The 22242-nt window shown below is 40.6% G+C and overlaps 3 long non-coding RNA genes across 3 annotated transcripts in view; 1 reads left to right on the top strand and 2 right to left on the bottom strand.

Annotated features, from left to right (window-relative positions):
- Positions 1-22242, top strand: part of LOC106093728 (uncharacterized) — a 50088-nt gene that overhangs the window by 11535 nt on the left and 16311 nt on the right. The gene's annotated exons all lie outside the window — the stretch shown is intronic.
- Positions 1083-2097, bottom strand: LOC106095365 (uncharacterized). The gene is made up of 3 exons (XR_001222731.2): positions 1921-2097; positions 1644-1842; positions 1083-1559 (listed from the first exon to the last, which is right to left on the bottom strand). It is a non-coding gene; the product is annotated as an uncharacterized LOC106095365 (long non-coding RNA).
- The window catches only part of LOC131994250 (uncharacterized), a 31004-nt gene continuing 16555 nt past the window's right edge, over positions 7794-22242 (bottom strand). Inside the window, exons 2-4 of the long non-coding RNA XR_009396574.1 lie at positions 8632-8745; positions 8355-8553; positions 7794-8270 (exon numbers count right to left, since the gene is read on the bottom strand). This is a non-coding gene — a long non-coding RNA (uncharacterized LOC131994250). The remainder of the gene's footprint in view (positions 8271-8354; positions 8554-8631; positions 8746-22242) is intronic.

The raw sequence follows: 22242 nt of genomic DNA, 5'->3' as shown, positions 1-22242 counted from the left end.
TCTGTCCTCGAGATTCTGTCCATTGTGGACATTGTCTAGTGTACCAGCATGTCATATATACCAGCGTGATGGAGGGACACCAAGAGGGTTCTCTCGCTGTCAAGGAATTTACAATGGTAATATTTTTTGACAATGAAGGTGCTTTCAATAATGCAAAACCGACGTCAATCATGATGGAGTTTCAGTTTCTAGGCATCAACTCTACCATAAGAAAGTTTATTAATATCTTACTTACTAAAAGAAGCATTACGCCAGGCTTGGGATGTGGATCTAAAAAGAAAGATACAAGTTGCCTTACTTTATTTACCTTAATTGGCTACGAGAGAACATTTGTGCCACTAGCCGAACATAGAATAAAGTTCCAAGCCAGTATAATTCTTCGCTTAATCTCAAAACTGGTGTCATTCGTTTCGGTTACAGCGGTGCTGAGGTATATAAAGTTACAGACTATCTCAAAGTTGTGGTTCCCAACTTTCTCCATTTTCTTTATTTGCTCGGTTGTACAAGGCGTTTTGGGAGTTGAAATCATCCATTTCGTCTTATCCCTATTTACTGCCAGACCCATTTTCACTGACTCTCTTTCGATTCTTTCAATGGCTGCAGTTACTACATCCAGTGACCGACCTATAAAGTCGATATCGTCGGAATAGGCGAGTGGCATGTGTTCTCTTGTAATTAGTGTGCCATATCTATGTTGTGTGCGCGATGTCAAAACTTGAGTAGGGCCACTAACCGTGTTATTGTAAATGACATAAGGTGTATTCGATTGGCAACACGTCATAAACAGCTGCCGTATAGGTGCCGGTGTTCATGACTGGTGGCTTGGGGACAAATATAAACAATGAGAAGAAAAGTGAAAGGAAAAAGGGCCAGGAAATTTTTGGAAAATGGACGATTTCCTGTGCTTTTTCCTGTCTCTTGAATTTGAACATTGAAGCTGGTTGGACGTGTGGAATCGAGTGAAATTGAGTGTTTTTTGTTGTTGTGAAACTAAAGCCAGCCATATGCCTTGTAGTATGACCTAACCAACACTTTTAAAGAAGAAGAAAAAGATGCTTATGCTTGTGTGTTTTATTGATGGTTAATTGTGTGCCAAACAAACATTGAAACTTGAATTTGTAACCTAAATATTAAAAAGTGAAACCTAAAAAAAAGAGACTTTAATCTTAAGAGCTAAATGAACTTACTTGCTAAATAACCTGCAAAGTAAAATAAACTACCCAAATACTTACAAGCTAAATAAACCAAAAACTTACAAGCTAAATAAACCATAAACTTACAAGCTAAATAAACCAAATACTTACAAGCTAAATAAATCGTGAACTTACAAGCTAAACAAAAACTCAAAATTACAAGCAAGATTTGAACTACAAATATAATCGTATATTTTCGGCCACGTCCAGCCACCATCATCGCTTCAATCAACGTGGGAGACGCAGCAAACTGGCATGCTCAGACAGACATGCCCCATGTAAAGCCCTATACGGACGGTTGAATTACCATTAACCTCGAACAAACGGACTCCAGACTTGACTTCCTTATTTTCCTTTTGTTTCAGCCTATATTTGTAAAGAAAAAAATGCATCTGTTTATTAAGAGTGGTTTGGCAGGACAATCGTGTATTTAGTTTCTATGAAATTTACCTTTTTTTACTTTTGTATAAAAGGTGCCCAAGGCGTCTCAGGTTGAGCTCAGCTTAGGTATGTAGCTTTGTCGTAGGTTTAAAGTGGGGGTAGTGTCCCAATAGTGAGGCCGATTGTGCTGTCTCTAATGCAAGAGAAGCTAAGAAAAAAATACATGCTTATGTATATTTTTACATAAATCGCCACCGAGATAAAAAGACTACATAAAAAGAACATACAAACCATATTAATGCAAATATATGTACCAAACACAAAGGGAAAAAATAAACATACTTACCAATAAACGGACGGACAGATCAACTGAGGGTCCATCTACTGGTACCAAGCAGGTGCCATCATCATCTACCGATCTGGGAGTCCGTCTCGCATTATTCCTGGTCCTGTTTCTAAACTAGAAGAAGAAGAGAAAGACCGTTTCATATTATTGTTTTTTCTAAGTTTATTCTAATTTGGTTTTTTTTATTTCTTTTTTTTTATCTTTTAAATTTCACATTTTCCGAATGTTTGCATTTACTTTTCTATTGGATTTTCAAACTAAATTTCTATTGCAATTCTGGTTTGTATTTTAGTAGTTCGCTAGAATAAAACTATGAAAGATTTTATAACGTTGAACAGAATTCTAAACATGTTGTTGGCTTAGGTTAATTTCGGAAGGTGGTAGGGACAAAGTTCAAGGGTAAGTAAAGGTACTGACTTTGGGATATCCAATGCATGGGAATGATATCATGGTGAAGCCCGATTGCGGCTTCTGTGGGAGGGCAAACGCTGGGCAAGTCAGCCGCCAAGCCACGTATCGTCCGGTGCAGTGTAGGTTATTTGTCCATTCTTTTCGTGAGTGAACGTGTTCTCCTTTGTTTTGCATTGAGGTTGATGAAGTTCCAATCATCGGGTACGCGTTCTTCTAGCCAGATTGCGCATATAAGCTGATGCATACGCCTTATCAGCACGTCGCCTCCGGTCTTAAATAGTTCAACGGGTAACCCGTCGGCTCCTGCTGCCTTGTTGTTCTTAAGTCGGGTCACTGCCACTTGGACCTCATTCTGAGGAAGTAAATATTACATACCATCGTCATTGATTGGTTCTGCGGTATACTCTTCGCCGCCAACGTCGGACACTAGCAGTTGGGTAAAATGTTCTTTCCATATCCTCATCTTGGAGGAGGCTTCCGGTGCCCAAGTATGGATTTCACGACATTTTCCATGGTGTGGGCAAAAATTTGCCACTGCGCCATTATATCATCGGAACGAGAAGAGCTTTCATCAAGTAGTTGGGTCAGTCGAGTGGAGTATGCCGATGCCATTTGTTGTGTTTGCAGCTTTTCAATGTTCAGCTTTCGTGCTGTGTCAGATCGTACTTTCCTCGCCATGTTTAAACGGGTGCGTACCTTTGCTGCAACAATGTAATTTTCCGAATCTATATTCGCTCCACGGATCGATCGTACATCTAACAGGCTGGATGAATGCCTTCCACCTATCACAACGTGGTCAATTTGGTTTCTCGTATTTGATCGGGTGACAGCCATGTGGCTTTGTGAATACTTTTGTGTTGAAATCTGGTGCTAGTAACTACCATGTTTTTTGCCGCGGCGAAATCAATCAGCCTCAACCCATTACTAGACGTTATCTCGTGGAGGCTTAACTTTCCGATTGTTGGACCAAAAATGTTTTCCTTCCCTATCTTTGCATTAAAATATTCCAGAACGATTTCAATACCATGGGCGCGATTTTAATATCTCTCTCTAGGCGCTCGTAGAAAATATCCTTGGTCTGCTCGTCTTTGTCTTCCGTTGGGACATGGGCACAAATAAGGCTGATGTTGAAGAATTTGGGTTTTATGCGGATTGTGGCTAACCTCTCATCCGCCGGAGTAAAGCTGGAGACAAGGTGTTTCACTCTCCGCCTAACCACAAATTCACAGCCAAACTCATGCCTCGTGTTATGGTAGCTATAGTATAGTTCGTCTCCGTTTGATATTGTAGTGACGCCATTCCCAGTCCATCGCACTTCCTGTAAGGCAGTAATATCTGCCTTGTACTTCTCTAATACATCCGCCAGCGCGTATACTGCACCTTCTCTGTAAAGAGTGCGGACATTCCAGGTGCAGATCCCCAAATCATGGTCCTTTTTTCATTTGCATGGGTCGTCATTGTTGGGGGGGTCAGTTTTTACCATTCCTTTGTTTCTCATAGTAGTTCTCATAGTTTCCCAGCGCCCCAGTGCCACCTGACTCCACTGACTGAGACTCTCCTCTCGAAAATCGCTGACTGCCCGCGGCCGCATTTGCAGCTACTCTGCATAAAAAATGAGCTTTCCACCATCCGCAACCTGTGGACGCGCCCAGTAGCTTTCAGCTAAGCTTCTCCTGATAACGATGGACACCACACAAGTCGGAGCTCAAAGTTCCAGCCTGTGTGGTGCTCATAGATATCCCGTGTCGGCCGGGATCAGTGTCTCGTATAGTGTAATCTTCGTCTGTCGAGAGGTGGCCTTGTTTCTAAACTGCTTACTTAGTCCAAGTAGCATCTGTTTATCAGTATTGTTCTTCGCTTTATCTCAAAACTGGTGTCATTCGTTTTGGTTACGGCGGTGCCGAGGTAGATAAAGTTACTAAAGTTGGCAGAGCTAGACGCAGCGAGCCCATGTTTTCTGACGATGATAATTATGACGCTAATAAATGGTTTATGCAGTACGACGACTATGCAACTGTTTGTAAGTTTGACGAAAATGAAAAATGTGTTGGACTGCGTCGCAGACTAGAAGGAATGACACAGGGGTATGTTGAATTTTGCCTCATACCGAGGTCGAGCTGATGAGAATGGGGGACAGTGTGAGGGTGGAATGGGTGGCGAGTTGTCTCAACGAGGAGGCGTTTCTGAGTGCGATGCTATCGAGGTGGAGGTAGTGGAGGAGAACGATGAGTGCCAGGAGGTGATGCAAGTAATTTGTTGTGTTAAAGGTGTTCGAGCAGGATGCACTTATAGGTTGAGGTCATGCGAACAGTTGAGGATTTTTTTTTTATTTTTGTTTTGATTTTACAGCAAATCTAAATGTCAAAGGTTTCAAAACACAGCTGTGTTTTTTTCTAAAATCTTGAAAATATGTCCTTTATGATCCGATATTCTACATATTAGCAACAAAATAGTGTTAAAATGATGAAAATACAAATATTTGAAGAATATAAGTTGTAAAACAAAGTTTATTTCTAAAATCACTTCGACATTTCAATTTACGGCATTTGCCACTAAAGGTTGTTTCTTTTGGGGTATAGTTTTTTGTTGTGCTAATGACGCTACCATTTATTTATACCATGGTGATCGAGTGGTCAACATTTATCCGAGTTTGGATAAGGAGCGTGCCTTGCACAACATAACTACTAGATAGTGTACCGTGAACAGCTGAGTACAATTTTTTCTCGAGAAGTGCACTATCTGTCAACGAGTTTTGGGTGTGTGTGTGTGTGTATTATAGTTAAGAACCATAGCACATACAAACAACAAAAAATGGCGCGAATTAGTAACATACACAAAATCAGAATTGCACTAATCACTGATTTTGACAGATAGTGCACTCAATATTTTGTTGTTGGGCAACTGCCACTACCTGTAAATGAATATTTCTTGGTGCCTTGGCCGTAAGGTCAATTGTCGACTGTGTTTGTGATGATGAAGGGACGTCTTCTTATCGTAAGAAGGGTCAGGTGGGGATGAAACTTGAGTAACTTTTCGAACGGGGCATTATGGAGGGTAGTTTTCATCACATGCCAATGGACGAGGATTTGATTAATTACATGTAATTCGTTACGTCTTTTGGCCAGTTTGAGTATTGTCACGTGCCATTTGGGCTTAAGAACGCGGGTGCCGTGTGTTGTTGATTCTCGAAGTTTATTATAACAACTGAATAACAAATTTATAAAGGCCTGATTATGCTCTTGTTAACATACCGTAAATGTAGGAAATCGTGTCAGTTGTTTTGTTTTGCTTTGTGAAAACACATGCAAGCGATTGCCGAACTTCTGCCGACCGTAACCGGAAAGTAGAATTCAGTAAAAACAAAGTTTTACGTTCCGTTATCGTGTCAGCTGATAATATTTGAAGACATTTCAAAACCAAAAATTCATGTTAAAAAACTGCTATTCTATGATTTCTCTGTGGAATTTATTAAAATTTATTGTTTATAATTAAGCCAATAGGCTCTGAGGTATCTGTTAATCTACGTTAGCACTATATCGTGAAACTGAGGTCTATTTAGGGATTCCACTTACTCCTCCACGCCACGCCACTCCTCACTGTACTAGAACCCACGACCTTGAGGGCCGCCATATACACATTCTGATTTCGACCCGGCACGGGATGATTATAAGCACCAAATCAGTTGAAACTTTGGACTCCATTTTATTTAGTGTTAATGTGATTCGAGAAGATCAGCTGAGAGCTAGTAGAATGCTTCGTATACGGAGTAGCTGCAATTGCAGTCGCGGACAATCAGCGATATCGAGTGGAGAGTCTCATTGAGAGTTCGGGCGGCAACGGCTCTTGCTCAAATACTGAGTGACTGCGATACTCGATAGGACAAGGCGATCTTTTGGCGTCTTTAAATAACCAATGGTCGTAGCGTTCCCGCGGCGATCGGTCCTATGGACCGGAGCGAGCTTGTTCACTTTTGGAGCTTGACGAGGATCGCTACCTCCACATACAAATGTGGCTACAACAACAGCAACAACTACTGATATCGCAAAACTGTAAATTCCTTCCCAGAATTTTGCGCGTTATGGCACATAGCTCTGGGGGTTGTACTACGACACACACAACATTTTAGGTGTGTGTCGTAGTACAACCCCAATCCAGTTCCTCCCGAAACTCTCCTCAGTCTACCCACCACATTCATAGTGTCAAGAAGCGAACCTTGGCCGTATTTTATCTCCCCGTGTGGCTCAGGGCGGTGTCTGTCGACCAATCTCCTCGTTGTTAAATGCCCTTTCAAGGAAGGCCGCCATCCCGTACTCCTTCAGTTGGAGAAACGTCTCAACATCTCGCATCACTGCATGGAGGGCCGTCTTCTCCGACCTACACTTGAGTTATGCCTGAAGTTTTCTGACGACAGACCCTCCCTCAACCAGCATGTCATATATACCAGCGTGATGGAGGGACACCAAGAGGGTTCTCTCGCTGTCAAGGAATTTACAATGGTAATATTTTTTGACAATGAAGGTGCTTTCAATAATGCAAAACCGACGTCAATCATGATGGAGTTTCAGTTTCTAGGCATCAACTCTACCATAAGAAAGTTTATTAATATCTTACTTACTAAAAGAAGCATTACGCCAGGCTTGGGATGTGGATCTAAAAAGAAAGATACAAGTTGCCTTACTTTATTTACCTTAATTGGCTACGAGAGAACATTTGTGCCACTAGCCGAACATAGAATAAAGTTCCAAGCCAGTATAATTCTTCGCTTAATCTCAAAACTGGTGTCATTCGTTTCGGTTACAGCGGTGCTGAGGTATATAAAGTTACAGACTATCTCAAAGTTGTGGTTCCCAACTTTCTCCATTTTCTTTATTTGCTCGGTTGTACAAGGCGTTTTGGGAGTTGAAATCATCCATTTCGTCTTATCCCTATTTACTGCCAGACCCATTTTCACTGACTCTCTTTCGATTCTTTCAATGGCTGCAGTTACTACATCCAGTGACCGACCTATAAAGTCGATATCGTCGGAATAGGCGAGTGGCATGTGTTCTCTTGTAATTAGTGTGCCATATCTATGTTGTGTGCGCGATGTCAAAACTTGAGTAGGGCCACTAACCGTGTTATTGTAAATGACATAAGGTGTATTCGATTGGCAACACGTCATAAACAGCTGCCGTATAGGTGCCGGTGTTCATGACTGGTGGCTTGGGGACAAATATAAACAATGAGAAGAAAAGTGAAAGGAAAAAGGGCCAGGAAATTTTTGGAAAATGGACGATTTCCTGTGCTTTTTCCTGTCTCTTGAATTTGAACATTGAAGCTGGTTGGACGTGTGGAATCGAGTGAAATTGAGTGTTTTTTGTTGTTGTGAAACTAAAGCCAGCCATATGCCTTGTAGTATGACCTAACCAACACTTTTAAAGAAGAAGAAAAAGATGCTTATGCTTGTGTGTTTTATTGATGGTTAATTGTGTGCCAAACAAACATTGAAACTTGAATTTGTAACCTAAATATTAAAAAGTGAAACCTAAAAAAAAGAGACTTTAATCTTAAGAGCTAAATGAACTTACTTGCTAAATAACCTGCAAAGTAAAATAAACTACCCAAATACTTACAAGCTAAATAAACCAAAAACTTACAAGCTAAATAAACCATAAACTTACAAGCTAAATAAACCAAATACTTACAAGCTAAATAAATCGTGAACTTACAAGCTAAACAAAAACTCAAAATTACAAGCAAGATTTGAACTACAAATATAATCGTATATTTTCGGCCACGTCCAGCCACCATCATCGCTTCAATCAACGTGGGAGACGCAGCAAACTGGCATGCTCAGACAGACATGCCCCATGTAAAGCCCTATACGGACGGTTGAATTACCATTAACCTCGAACAAACGGACTCCAGACTTGACTTCCTTATTTTCCTTTTGTTTCAGCCTATATTTGTAAAGAAAAAAATGCATCTGTTTATTAAGAGTGGTTTGGCAGGACAATCGTGTATTTAGTTTCTATGAAATTTACCTTTTTTTACTTTTGTATAAAAGGTGCCCAAGGCGTCTCAGGTTGAGCTCAGCTTAGGTATGTAGCTTTGTCGTAGGTTTAAAGTGGGGGTAGTGTCCCAATAGTGAGGCCGATTGTGCTGTCTCTAATGCAAGAGAAGCTAAGAAAAAAATACATGCTTATGTATATTTTTACATAAATCGCCACCGAGATAAAAAGACTACATAAAAAGAACATACAAACCATATTAATGCAAATATATGTACCAAACACAAAGGGAAAAAATAAACATACTTACCAATAAACGGACGGACAGATCAACTGAGGGTCCATCTACTGGTACCAAGCAGGTGCCATCATCATCTACCGATCTGGGAGTCCGTCTCGCATTATTCCTGGTCCTGTTTCTAAACTAGAAGAAGAAGAGAAAGACCGTTTCATATTATTGTTTTTTCTAAGTTTATTCTAATTTGGTTTTTTTTATTTCTTTTTTTTTATCTTTTAAATTTCACATTTTCCGAATGTTTGCATTTACTTTTCTATTGGATTTTCAAACTAAATTTCTATTGCAATTCTGGTTTGTATTTTAGTAGTTCGCTAGAATAAAACTATGAAAGATTTTATAACGTTGAACAGAATTCTAAACATGTTGTTGGCTTAGGTTAATTTCGGAAGGTGGTAGGGACAAAGTTCAAGGGTAAGTAAAGGTACTGACTTTGGGATATCCAATGCATGGGAATGATATCATGGTGAAGCCCGATTGCGGCTTCTGTGGGAGGGCAAACGCTGGGCAAGTCAGCCGCCAAGCCACGTATCGTCCGGTGCAGTGTAGGTTATTTGTCCATTCTTTTCGTGAGTGAACGTGTTCTCCTTTGTTTTGCATTGAGGTTGATGAAGTTCCAATCATCGGGTACGCGTTCTTCTAGCCAGATTGCGCATATAAGCTGATGCATACGCCTTATCAGCACGTCGCCTCCGGTCTTAAATAGTTCAACGGGTAACCCGTCGGCTCCTGCTGCCTTGTTGTTCTTAAGTCGGGTCACTGCCACTTGGACCTCATTCTGAGGAAGTAAATATTACATACCATCGTCATTGATTGGTTCTGCGGTATACTCTTCGCCGCCAACGTCGGACACTAGCAGTTGGGTAAAATGTTCTTTCCATATCCTCATCTTGGAGGAGGCTTCCGGTGCCCAAGTATGGATTTCACGACATTTTCCATGGTGTGGGCAAAAATTTGCCACTGCGCCATTATATCATCGGAACGAGAAGAGCTTTCATCAAGTAGTTGGGTCAGTCGAGTGGAGTATGCCGATGCCATTTGTTGTGTTTGCAGCTTTTCAATGTTCAGCTTTCGTGCTGTGTCAGATCGTACTTTCCTCGCCATGTTTAAACGGGTGCGTACCTTTGCTGCAACAATGTAATTTTCCGAATCTATATTCGCTCCACGGATCGATCGTACATCTAACAGGCTGGATGAATGCCTTCCACCTATCACAACGTGGTCAATTTGGTTTCTCGTATTTGATCGGGTGACAGCCATGTGGCTTTGTGAATACTTTTGTGTTGAAATCTGGTGCTAGTAACTACCATGTTTTTTGCCGCGGCGAAATCAATCAGCCTCAACCCATTACTAGACGTTATCTCGTGGAGGCTTAACTTTCCGATTGTTGGACCAAAAATGTTTTCCTTCCCTATCTTTGCATTAAAATATTCCAGAACGATTTCAATACCATGGGCGCGATTTTAATATCTCTCTCTAGGCGCTCGTAGAAAATATCCTTGGTCTGCTCGTCTTTGTCTTCCGTTGGGACATGGGCACAAATAAGGCTGATGTTGAAGAATTTGGGTTTTATGCGGATTGTGGCTAACCTCTCATCCGCCGGAGTAAAGCTGGAGACAAGGTGTTTCACTCTCCGCCTAACCACAAATTCACAGCCAAACTCATGCCTCGTGTTATGGTAGCTATAGTATAGTTCGTCTCCGTTTGATATTGTAGTGACGCCATTCCCAGTCCATCGCACTTCCTGTAAGGCAGTAATATCTGCCTTGTACTTCTCTAATACATCCGCCAGCGCGTATACTGCACCTTCTCTGTAAAGAGTGCGGACATTCCAGGTGCAGATCCCCAAATCATGGTCCTTTTTTCATTTGCATGGGTCGTCATTGTTGGGGGGGTCAGTTTTTACCATTCCTTTGTTTCTCATAGTAGTTCTCATAGTTTCCCAGCGCCCCAGTGCCACCTGACTCCACTGACTGAGACTCTCCTCTCGAAAATCGCTGACTGCCCGCGGCCGCATTTGCAGCTACTCTGCATAAAAAATGAGCTTTCCACCATCCGCAACCTGTGGACGCGCCCAGTAGCTTTCAGCTAAGCTTCTCCTGATAACGATGGACACCACACAAGTCGGAGCTCAAAGTTCCAGCCTGTGTGGTGCTCATAGATATCCCGTGTCGGCCGGGATCAGTGTCTCGTATAGTGTAATCTTCGTCTGTCGAGAGGTGGCCTTGTTTCTAAACTGCTTACTTAGTCCAAGTAGCATCTGTTTATCAGTATTGTTCTTCGCTTTATCTCAAAACTGGTGTCATTCGTTTTGGTTACGGCGGTGCCGAGGTAGATAAAGTTACTAAAGTTGGCAGAGCTAGACGCAGCGAGCCCATGTTTTCTGACGATGATAATTATGACGCTAATAAATGGTTTATGCAGTACGACGACTATGCAACTGTTTGTAAGTTTGACGAAAATGAAAAATGTGTTGGACTGCGTCGCAGACTAGAAGGAATGACACAGGGGTATGTTGAATTTTGCCTCATACCGAGGTCGAGCTGATGAGAATGGGGGACAGTGTGAGGGTGGAATGGGTGGCGAGTTGTCTCAACGAGGAGGCGTTTCTGAGTGCGATGCTATCGAGGTGGAGGTAGTGGAGGAGAACGATGAGTGCCAGGAGGTGATGCAAGTAATTTGTTGTGTTAAAGGTGTTCGAGCAGGATGCACTTATAGGTTGAGGTCATGCGAACAGTTGAGGATTTTTTTTTTATTTTTGTTTTGATTTTACAGCAAATCTAAATGTCAAAGGTTTCAAAACACAGCTGTGTTTTTTTCTAAAATCTTGAAAATATGTCCTTTATGATCCGATATTCTACATATTAGCAACAAAATAGTGTTAAAATGATGAAAATACAAATATTTGAAGAATATAAGTTGTAAAACAAAGTTTATTTCTAAAATCACTTCGACATTTCAATTTACGGCATTTGCCACTAAAGGTTGTTTCTTTTGGGGTATAGTTTTTTGTTGTGCTAATGACGCTACCATTTATTTATACCATGGTGATCGAGTGGTCAACATTTATCCGAGTTTGGATAAGGAGCGTGCCTTGCACGACATAACTACTAGATAGTGTACCGTGAACAGCTGAGTACAATTTTTTCTCGAGAAGTGCACTATCTGTCAACGAGTTTTGGGTGTGTGTGTGTGTGTATTATAGTTAAGAACCATAGCACATACAAACAACAAAAAATGGCGCGAATTAGTAACATACACAAAATCAGAATTGCACTAATCACTGATTTTGACAGATAGTGCACTCAATATTTTGTTGTTGGGCAACTGCCACTACCTGTAAATGAATATTTCTTGGTGCCTTGGCCGTAAGGTCAATTGTCGACTGTGTTTGTGATGATGAAGGGACGTCTTCTTATCGTAAGAAGGGTCAGGTGGGGATGAAACTTGAGTAACTTTTCGAACGGGGCATTATGGAGGGTAGTTTTCATCACATGCCAATGGACGAGGATTTGATTAATTACATGTAATTCGTTACGTCTTTTGGCCAGTTTGAGTATTGTCACGTGCCATTTGGGCTTAAGAACGCGGGTGCCGTGTGTTGTTGATTCTCGAAGTTTATTATAACAACTGAATAACAAATTTATAAAGGCCTGATTATGCTCTTGTTAACATACCGTAAATGTAGGAAATCGTGTCAGTTGTTTTGTTTTGCTTTGTGAAAACACATGCAAGCGATTGCCGAACTTCTGCCGACCGTAACCGGAAAGTAGAATTCAGTAAAAACAAAGTTTTACGTTCCGTTATCGTGTCAGCTGATAATATTTGAAGACATTTCAAAACCAAAAATTCATGTTAAAAAACTGCTATTCTATGATTTCTCTGTGGAATTTATTAAAATTTATTGTTTATAATTAAGCCAATAGGCTCTGAGGTATCTGTTAATCTACGTTAGCACTATATCGTGAAACTGAGGTCTATTTAGGGATTCCACTTACTCCTCCACGCCACGCCACTCCTCACTGTACTAGAACCCACGACCTTGAGGGCCGCCATATACACATTCTGATTTCGACCCGGCACGGGATGATTATAAGCACCAAATCAGTTGAAACTTTGGACTCCAATTTATTTAGTGTTAATGTGATTCGAGAAGATCAGCTGAGAGCTAGTAGAATGCTTCGTATACGGAGTAGCTGCAATTGCAGTCGCGGACAATCAGCGATATCGAGTGGAGAGTCTCATTGAGAGTTCGGGCGGCAACGGCTCTTGCTCAAATACTGAGTGACTGCGATACTCGATAGGACAAGGCGATCTTTTGGCGTCTTTAAATAACCAATGGTCGTAGCGTTCCCGCGGCGATCGGTCCTATGGACCGGAGCGAGCTTGTTCACTTTTGGAGCTTGACGAGGATCGCTACCTCCACATACAAATGTGGCTACAACAACAGCAACAACTACTGATATCGCAAAACTGTAAATTCCTTCCCAGAATTTTGCGCGTTATGGCACATAGCTCTGGGGGTTGTACTACGACACACACAACATTTTAGGTGTGTGTCGTAGTACAACCCCAATCCAGTTCCTCCCGAAACTCTCCTCAGTCTACCCACCACATTCATAGTGTCAAGAAGCGAACCTTGGCCGTATTTTATCTCCCCGTGTGGCTCAGGGCGGTGTCTGTCGACCAATCTCCTCGTTGTTAAATGCCCTTTCAAGGAAGGCCGCCATCCCGTACTCCTTCAGTTGGAGAAACGTCTCAACATCTCGCATCACTGCATGGAGGGCCGTCTTCTCCGACCTACACTTGAGTTATGCCTGAAGTTTTCTGACGACAGACCCTCCCTCAACTTCAAGTCTTTTTATACCCACCACCGAAGGATGGGGGTATTTTCATTTTGTCATTCCGTTTGCAACACATCGAAATATCCATTTCCGACCCTATAAAGTATATATATTCTTAATCAGCGTGAAAATCTAAGACGATCTAGACATGTCCGTCCGTCTGTCCGTCTGTTTGTTGAAATCACGCTACAGTCTTCAAAAATAGAGATATTGAGCTGAAACTTTGCATAGATTATTTTTTTGTCCATAAGCAGGTTAAGTTTGAAGATGGGCTATATCGGACAATATCTTGATATAGCACCCATATAGACCGATCCGCCGATTTAGGGTCTTAGGCCCATAAAAGCCACATTTATTATCCGATTTTTCTGAAATTTGGGACAGTGAGTTATGTTGGGTCCCTCGACATCCTTCGTCAATTTGGCCCAGATCGGTTCAGATTTCGATATAGCTGCCATATAGACCAATCCTCCGATTTAGGGTCTTAGTCCCATAAAAGCCACATTTATTGTCCGATTTTGCTGCAATATGGGACAGTGAGTTGTGTTAGGCCCCTCGACATCCTTCGTCAATTTGGCCCAGATCGATCCAGATTTGGATATAGCTGTCATATAGACCGATCCTACGATTTAGGGTCCTAGGCCCATTAAAGCCACATTTATTATCCGATTTTGCTGAAATTTGAGACTGTGAGTTGTGATGAGCCCTTCGAAATCCTTCATCAATTTGGCCCAGATCGGTCCAGATTTGGATATAGCTGCTATATAGACCGATCCCCTGATTTAGGGTTTTAGGCCCATAAAAGCCACAGTTTTTACCCGATTTTGCTGAAATTTGGGACAGTGAGTAGTGTTAGGCCCTTTGACGTCCTTTGTCAATTTGGCTCAGATCGATCCAGATTTGGATATAGCTGCCTTATGGACCGATTTCTCGATTAAAGGTTAGGTTAAGTGGGTTAAATTAAGCTCCTCGACATACTTCTGCAATATGGCACAGATCGGATGAGATTCAGATATAGCTGCCATATAGCCCGATCTCTCGATCTTAGGTTTTGGGGTCATAAAAGGCGCGTTTATTGAGACTTCCTAAAGTCTATGGTTGCTATGTTTATTTTATGTGTGTATGTTTTGTATAGACCCAAAGCATAATATGACAAGGTAATATAAAGTTAACAAAGCAACAACATTCTTCCCCACGTGAATCAGTTTGATTCACCAATATTCGGGGTGAAAACAGCAGTAAAAATCAGCAATCAGGACAAGGCGATCAAATGAAAGTTCCCATATGGCTGGAACTCTAACACCTTTTAATACATCTTAAACTAAAGAACCATATTCAAATTTACTTACAAATTTATATTACAAACCCACTAAGGGTTCCCAAATTTTCTTGGCTATAAGCACTTTTGAGACCGTGTCAGTATATTGGGAGGTTCAAAACAAAACTTTAGTTCTTCTAAAAGTTTCGGGTTATCATTCAGGTTCATAGGCATGGTTGAAAGAATATATTAGCACTTTTAACCATTCTTGAACCTTCTTTCAATAAAGGTTCAATAGATGACGTTGATCGCCGAAAAAGGCATTAATCTCCGAAAAAGGGGTTTCTTCTTTACCATTTAAATTAAATTAACAATATGTTGATTAAAAAATGTGCAATCTACACACGGCTATGGTAAAAATCTGACCGATTTCAGAAAAACCAATTCGTTGAAGATTTAACAATCTGGTTCCAACCAAGATAATTCGGCAACACACAAATCTTCAACAAAATATCCATAAACAAGTAAAAGCGTGCAAAGTTCGGCGGGGCCGAATCTTATATACCCTCCACCATGGATCGCATTTGTCGAGTTCTTTTCCCGACATCTCTTCTAAGGCAAAAAAGGATATAAGAAAAGATTTGCTCTGCTATTAGAGCGATATCAAGATAGGGTCCGGTTTGGACCCGATTAAATTATATGTTGGAGACCTATGTAAAATGTCAGCCAATTCGAATAAGAATTGCATTCTATGGGGGCTCAAGAAGTAAAATAGAGAGATCGATTTATATGGGAGCTGTATCGGGCTATAGACCGATTCAGACCATAATAAACACGTATGTTGATGGTCAAGAGAGGATCTGTCGTACATAATTTCAGGCAAATCGGATAATAATTGCGTACTCTAGAAGATCAAGAAGTCAAGACCCCAGATCTGTTTATATGGCAGCTATATCAGGTTATGAACCGATTTGAACCTTATTTGACACAGTTGTTGAAAGTAAAAATAATATACGTCATGTAAAATTTCAGCCAAATCAGATAGGAATTGCGCCCTTTAGAAGCTCAAGAAGTCAAGTCCCCAGATCTGTTTATATATGATAGCCATATCAGGTTATGGACCGATTTGAACCATACTTGGCACAGTTGTTGGATATCATAACAAAACAGGTCGTGCAAAAATTCATTCAAATCGGATAAGAGTTGCGCCCTCTAGAGACTCAAGAAGTCAAGACCCAAAATCGGTTTATATGACAGCTATATCAGGTTATGGACCGATTTGGGCCATAGTTGACACACTTGTTGGATATCATAACAACACACGTCGAGCAAAATTTCATTCTAATCGGATAAGAATTGCGCACTCTAAAGGCTCAAGAAGTCAAGACCCAAGATCGGTTTATATGGCAGCTATATCAAAACTTGGACCGATATGGCCCAATTACAATACCAACCGACCTACACTAATATTTGTGCAAAATTTCAAGCGGCTAGCTTTACTCCTTCAGAAGTTAGCGTGCTTTCGACAGACAGACGGACGGACATGGCTAGATCGACATAAAATGTCACGACGATCAAGAATATATATACTTTACGGGGTCTCAGACGAATAATTCGAGTAGTTACAAACAGAATGACGAAATTAGTATACCCCCCATCCTATGGTGGAGGGTTTAAAAATTACGAAAAATTTCTGGCACAATCCAGAAAAAATATTTTCCTTGTCAAGAAATTCTTTGGAAAAAAAAATTAAAACTGTTGTTGATTCTCGAAGTTTAGTATAACAACCGAATAAATAATGTATAACAATTGATTTAAAACTGTTGCTTAAAGTCTATGGTTGCTATGTTATATTATGTGTGTATGTTTTGTATAGACCCAAAGTATAATATGACAAGGTAATATAAAGTTAACAAAGCAACAACACCGTGTTTCAGAGATTTATCAATAGGGTGCTTAAGGATTTTATTAACGCGGGGCAGATTGTCGTGTATTTGGATGATATAAATATAGCGACGGCTACGTTTGAGGATTTTGAAAGGAGTTTTGGGGACTTTGGGGAAGGCTGGCTAGCGGTTGAACTGGGAGAAGTGTAAATTATGTTGTCAGGAATTGGATTATTTAGAGTATAAGGGAAGATAACCCAAGGATTGCTAGGTGGACTTTGGAGCCGGAAAATTATGACTATACGATCAGGCACCATTGAAGTGAAATGATGTTACATGTCGATGGACTTAGCCGCATTCCCGTTGTTGCTGCGATAGAGGAGTATGATGTCGATTTTTAATACACAGATAGCAAAGTTAACAGATGGAAGTTGAGGGCTATGTTTTGGAGAACGGATTGGTCTTTCATCAGAATGCCAAAAGTAGTAGTAGTGGGTCAGTTGTATATGCCCGAGGAATTGGAGGAGAATGTTATGCGAATGACTCATGAGAGGTACGGTCATGTGGAGATCGAGAAGTGTGCGAATCATATCAAATGATATTATTGGGCATGAGATACAAGTTGAATAAGTTTATAAGAAATGCTTTATTCGTCGCCCTGTAGAAGGAATGAACGGAATTTGTACAATATTGAGAAGACTCCGCTGCCATTCGAGACTTTCATCTCTTCGGTCCACTGCCGTCAGTGAGGTCTTAAAGTAGGTATATTTTGGTCGTCATAGACGCGTTTACAAAATTCGTCAAGCTATATGCGATCAATACACCAGGGACGAAGCAAGTCTGTTGTGCTTTGAGGAGGTATGTTGAGTATTATAGTCGTCTCAGGAGTGTGATCAGTGGCAGGGGGACATGTTTTACGTCGAATAAGCTCGCTAAATTTTTGGGCGATGGTAACATATCTCATGTAAAGATTTCGGTAGCTTCCCCTCAGTCTAACGGCAAGGTGCAGAGAGTGTATAGGGATCTAAGGGCACTGTTGTCTAAATGAGATGAGGGATGAGATGGGACCGAATGGGATGAGGAGGTCAAAGCGCATTCTTTAGAAAAATTGGATATATTCATATTTAATTTCCCTTAGATAGAAAACTTAAAGATCCCTCTACTCGCCCGAAGGCAAGATTCAAATGCACGGATTTTGCGATGCCTCAGAAAAGGCTTTTTGCGCTTGTATTTTTTTTTTAGCCAACATGCAGGGGATTTCCCCTATGAATGCAGTGCATTGCGTTGACGAGAGGAAATTAGGAATTGGAGGGGGGAAAAGGATGTAGTGCTTATTGACATTTGTCCTTAATTTTGGATGTCTAAGTGGGTGGGAAAAACATTACCCGGACGTCGGTTCCACATACGAACGGTTCGGTCGAAATAAGAATTCTCTCTATAATGCATTGTGCGGTCCGCTGGCCAATCAATTACAAACGGGTGTGAGTTACTGGAATGTCTAGTATCCCTGACATACATCCTTACATCAGGAATAAGAAGACGAATATCAGACGAACACACACCATGAAAGTAGCGATAGAACAGCGCCAAACAACCCACATTGCGACAAGATGAAGGGAGGCAATAGAGTTGGATACCCCACTGTCCCCAATCAACGCCATCGCTCTCCTCTGTACACGGTCCAGTAGCTCCAGGGATGATTTTGAAGCACCAGCCCTTACATATGAGTTGTACTCCATTTTCGGCCTTATGAAGTGGAAATTGGTGTAGATGTTAAAAAGATCAGACGGAGTGAAGTAATTCTTGCACCGTTTAAGGAAGCCTAAACACTTGAATGCTTCTTTCGACACTTCAAATACATGTTTAGCTCAACGAACATCACTTTGTATTTTCATGCCCAGAACATCAAGAGCTTCTGATTGCTCAACATCTACACCGTTGATAGACAAAGATGATCGTAATGGGTCAGCGAATCGTTTGTGTGACAACAAGCAGCACTGAGTCTTCTACTGGATTCATTCGACCCCACTCAAAAATGGCCAGCAAATCCTGGCAGAGTGTATCGTCCATAACCCGCCTCTTTTCCAAAATATCTCGAAGACTCGGTCTATGGTCGAATGAGTACGAATGACAGAGATTATTGTCATCCGCAAATGAGTAGATCGGATTCGATGTCTGACCCAACAGATCGTTGATGAAAATAAGAAAAAGAGAAGGAGAAAGAACAGAACCCTTGGGTACACTTGCGGTCAATTTATGCTCTTTGGATGAGAACCCATCTATCACGACTCGATTTAGTGCGATCTCTGAGAAAGCTCGAAATAATTCGAACGAAGCCATTAACGACACCAAACTGGTGGATTGAGCGACTCCAACGTTCCGACAGAAGTACCATGAGGTCGCCCGTAGCGCGATTTCTGCGGAACCCATACTGTTGGTCGCTAAGAAGGCCATTAGACTCTAAATACCTCACAAGATGGTGATTAACCATGCTCTCTATGACCTTGGAGAGAGCGGAGCATATCGTAATTGGCCGATAATTCGCAGGGTTGTTTGCCTCACCCTTCTTGGGTATTGGCTGAACGTTCGCAACCTTCCAACGCGCCAGGAAGACTCCCGCACGATAGGCAAGGTTGAAAATGTTGCGTAATGGACGAGGGAGCGTCGAAGAACACTTGCGTAAGACAAGTGTTGATATGCCATCCGGGCCCGGGGATTTATTAACGTCTAGATCTTCTAGAACCCTATTAACTCCACAAGATTTGAGGTGCAAGATTACTGGTGATATAAGGTGTCTACGCAAAAAATACTATTATATGCTGAACACCAGACCATGTTGCGTAACATTCGCTAAGAGTTTAGTTATTCGCTTGAAAAGTGCAATACTACACTGCGTTCGAAACGGCTTTCGAAGCCTCCTCTCATATGAGGCGGCTTTGAAAAGTATGAAAACTTATTTTCGAAAGGTTGCCTCGAACTTTTAGTTCACATTTGAGGAGTTTTCTACCGTTTTAGTGAGGATTGAAAGTGTACTTAACTCGCGGCCATTGTAACCGATCATCGAAGACCCAACTGATCTTATTCAACTAACTCCCGGCCATATAATTCGAGGAGTTGCTTTGATGGCCATTCCTAAGGAATACTCAGATAATTTATCGTTTATGAACCGTTAGCAAAGACAGAAAACTTTGCAAATACTGTTTGCTAAGAGATGGAAAAATAAATATGTATCAGAATTGCAAAGGAAATATAAGTGGAAAACCACTCAACTTAATTTGGAAAAAGACGATGACAATCTCCCGTCCACGGAGTGGTGTCTGGGAATAGTATTAAAGGTTTTCACTGGCAACGACTCCAAAGTTCGTGTTGCAGAAATACACATACAAAACGGATCACTTATTCGTCCCTTTAGGCTCCGTCACACTACATATTATTGTCTTATGACATGTCGCTTTATATGTATCGTTGGTATTTCATTGTTTGTGCCAAAATGCCAATTTACACACCAATTCATAATTTTTGCAATCACACTTTTATGTTATTTTTATATGACATAACCTAAAAATAAGAGCAAAAGCTGATTTTTTAGGATTACAAATTGTTATAGTTGTGAAAACAATTTAATTTGGGTCTGCTTTCAATCAACTTACAACAAAAACATCTGATTTCGTTATGTTATTGTTAGAAGGAATAGATCACCGCTCTAATCGAAAAAATAGCAGTGCTATCGCACTATGTGTGCAACTTCAACAATAACAAAATTTGACATGTCATAAGACAAGAACATTTAGTGTGATGGCACCTTTAGTTAAACTATGCATTCTAGCCAAAGGCTAGTCGTTGGCCTAAAACTGCTCTCAAAACCAGATTTAATGGCTCGATCATCTGTTTTCCCTTTATAAAATCAGCTGACGAGAGCCTTAAATCCGGATTTAATGAGCAGTGTAAACGAATTTTAGTATAACACGTTCACACTTAAATAAGGCAACCAAATCTAAAGGCCGAAATAAAATGAGCGTTGAGCTTTGGTTTAGAGCTTCGCATTGGAAAAATACAATTCTGCACACATAGCTGACAAAAGCAACGCGGAAAAGTTAAAAAAAAATGACACTTTGACGCTTGAAAGCGAGGGCCATTCTCTGTTGCCCAGCGTGAACTATTGTTCTTGGTCGTCAAAGTTAAATTTTGTGTAACTTTTGCGAGTAGCTTTTTCAGCATTTGTTTGCACAGTTGAATTTTCAACGCGACGCTCCTTAATGCGTTCATTCCGTTAAGGACTAAAAGCGGCAATTGAACACAGAGAATCATATAACTCTCTTGCCAGTACCATCGAAGCCGCGCTAGCTCCCAAAATCCATCAACTTCACGTAACAAAAAACAACACAACAACAGGCAACAAAGTCCATCACAAAATAAGAAAATCAGCAACAATAAGTCGCACTTTAAAGAACGGTTAAGCCTACGTTCTAGAGTCCATTTCTTTTTGCCTAATGCTCTAGCTCGTGTTCAAACCCTGATGCCCCGGCAAAAGCAAGACTAACTACTGAATTCAAGTTCAGATGGTGATACTTTAGGCCCTGCTAGACAGGTTGAATCTCCGAACTATAAATAGGGACAGTAAGACTTACTGTACCCTAAATTTAGAATCATACCATGATCCGATGTTAAAAATTCAAATCACCGGCCTTGTTCACTCCTGTTTCCATACAACTTTTCCAACAACAACAACGGCATGGATGAAACATAAAATGATTAGTACCGTTTGGTACTAGCCTTGTTACTGAACTGGTATTGGTTGTAAAACCAATCTGTTGTTGGTTGGAACCAATCTGTTGTTGGTTGGAACCAATCTGTTGTGGGTTTTATCACCAGGCCCCTATTGATTTTGGTACCAAACGGTTATAAATTATTCCAACCGCTTATAAATAAAAAAATATTGAAAATAATTATAATCTAATTTTATTTCGATATTTTATGTTATGTACACAAGATACAAACATATTTTTGATGAAGAATGCCCTTAGGATTTGTACTATTTCCATTTTCACGCACTCAAATTGTATAAAAACATTTTATTTATTTGTTTAACAAAGATTTTATATTGGCGTCAACCAAGATATATGCCATGGGCGTCAATATTTTAAGTACAAAGCTCAACAACACTTCTGTCACGATGACAAAAATACAAATTGAATTGAATTGATTCCAAATGGTACTAAAATTTTTGCCATTGACGCGAACAAAATTATACCAGGCGACGTTGGCAAAGTATCGTAATTTTTCTATCAGTAGTGTGACTTAGCCGATCCGACCTTTTGCAATACATTGAACGTCGAAATTCTGCTGGCCAACGATAATTTACCGAAAAAAATACCATTATTAAATTTCATTCCTGCAAGGCCGGCGGCATGTAGAATCCAATTCATCAACAACATCTGCATGTTCTCCCAAATTGGCCCATTTAGTTATAAGAAAATTAATTGAATGAGTTTTAGCCCAATATGAATTTTACCTCGTTGTTAATATAAATACCAATATATGAATTTATACTTGGATTATGGCAACCCTAACAATATTAACTTGTACTAAATTTAAAATTACATGTTTGTCTCACTTTAACTTAAATTTAAATCGCTGA

This window comes from Stomoxys calcitrans, chromosome 1 (assembly GCF_963082655.1).
Source record: "Stomoxys calcitrans chromosome 1, idStoCalc2.1, whole genome shotgun sequence".
Lineage (NCBI taxonomy): Eukaryota > Metazoa > Arthropoda > Insecta > Diptera > Muscidae > Stomoxys > Stomoxys calcitrans.
The sequence above is the reverse complement of the archived record's forward strand: the minus strand, read 5'-3'. Positions and strand labels throughout refer to the sequence as shown.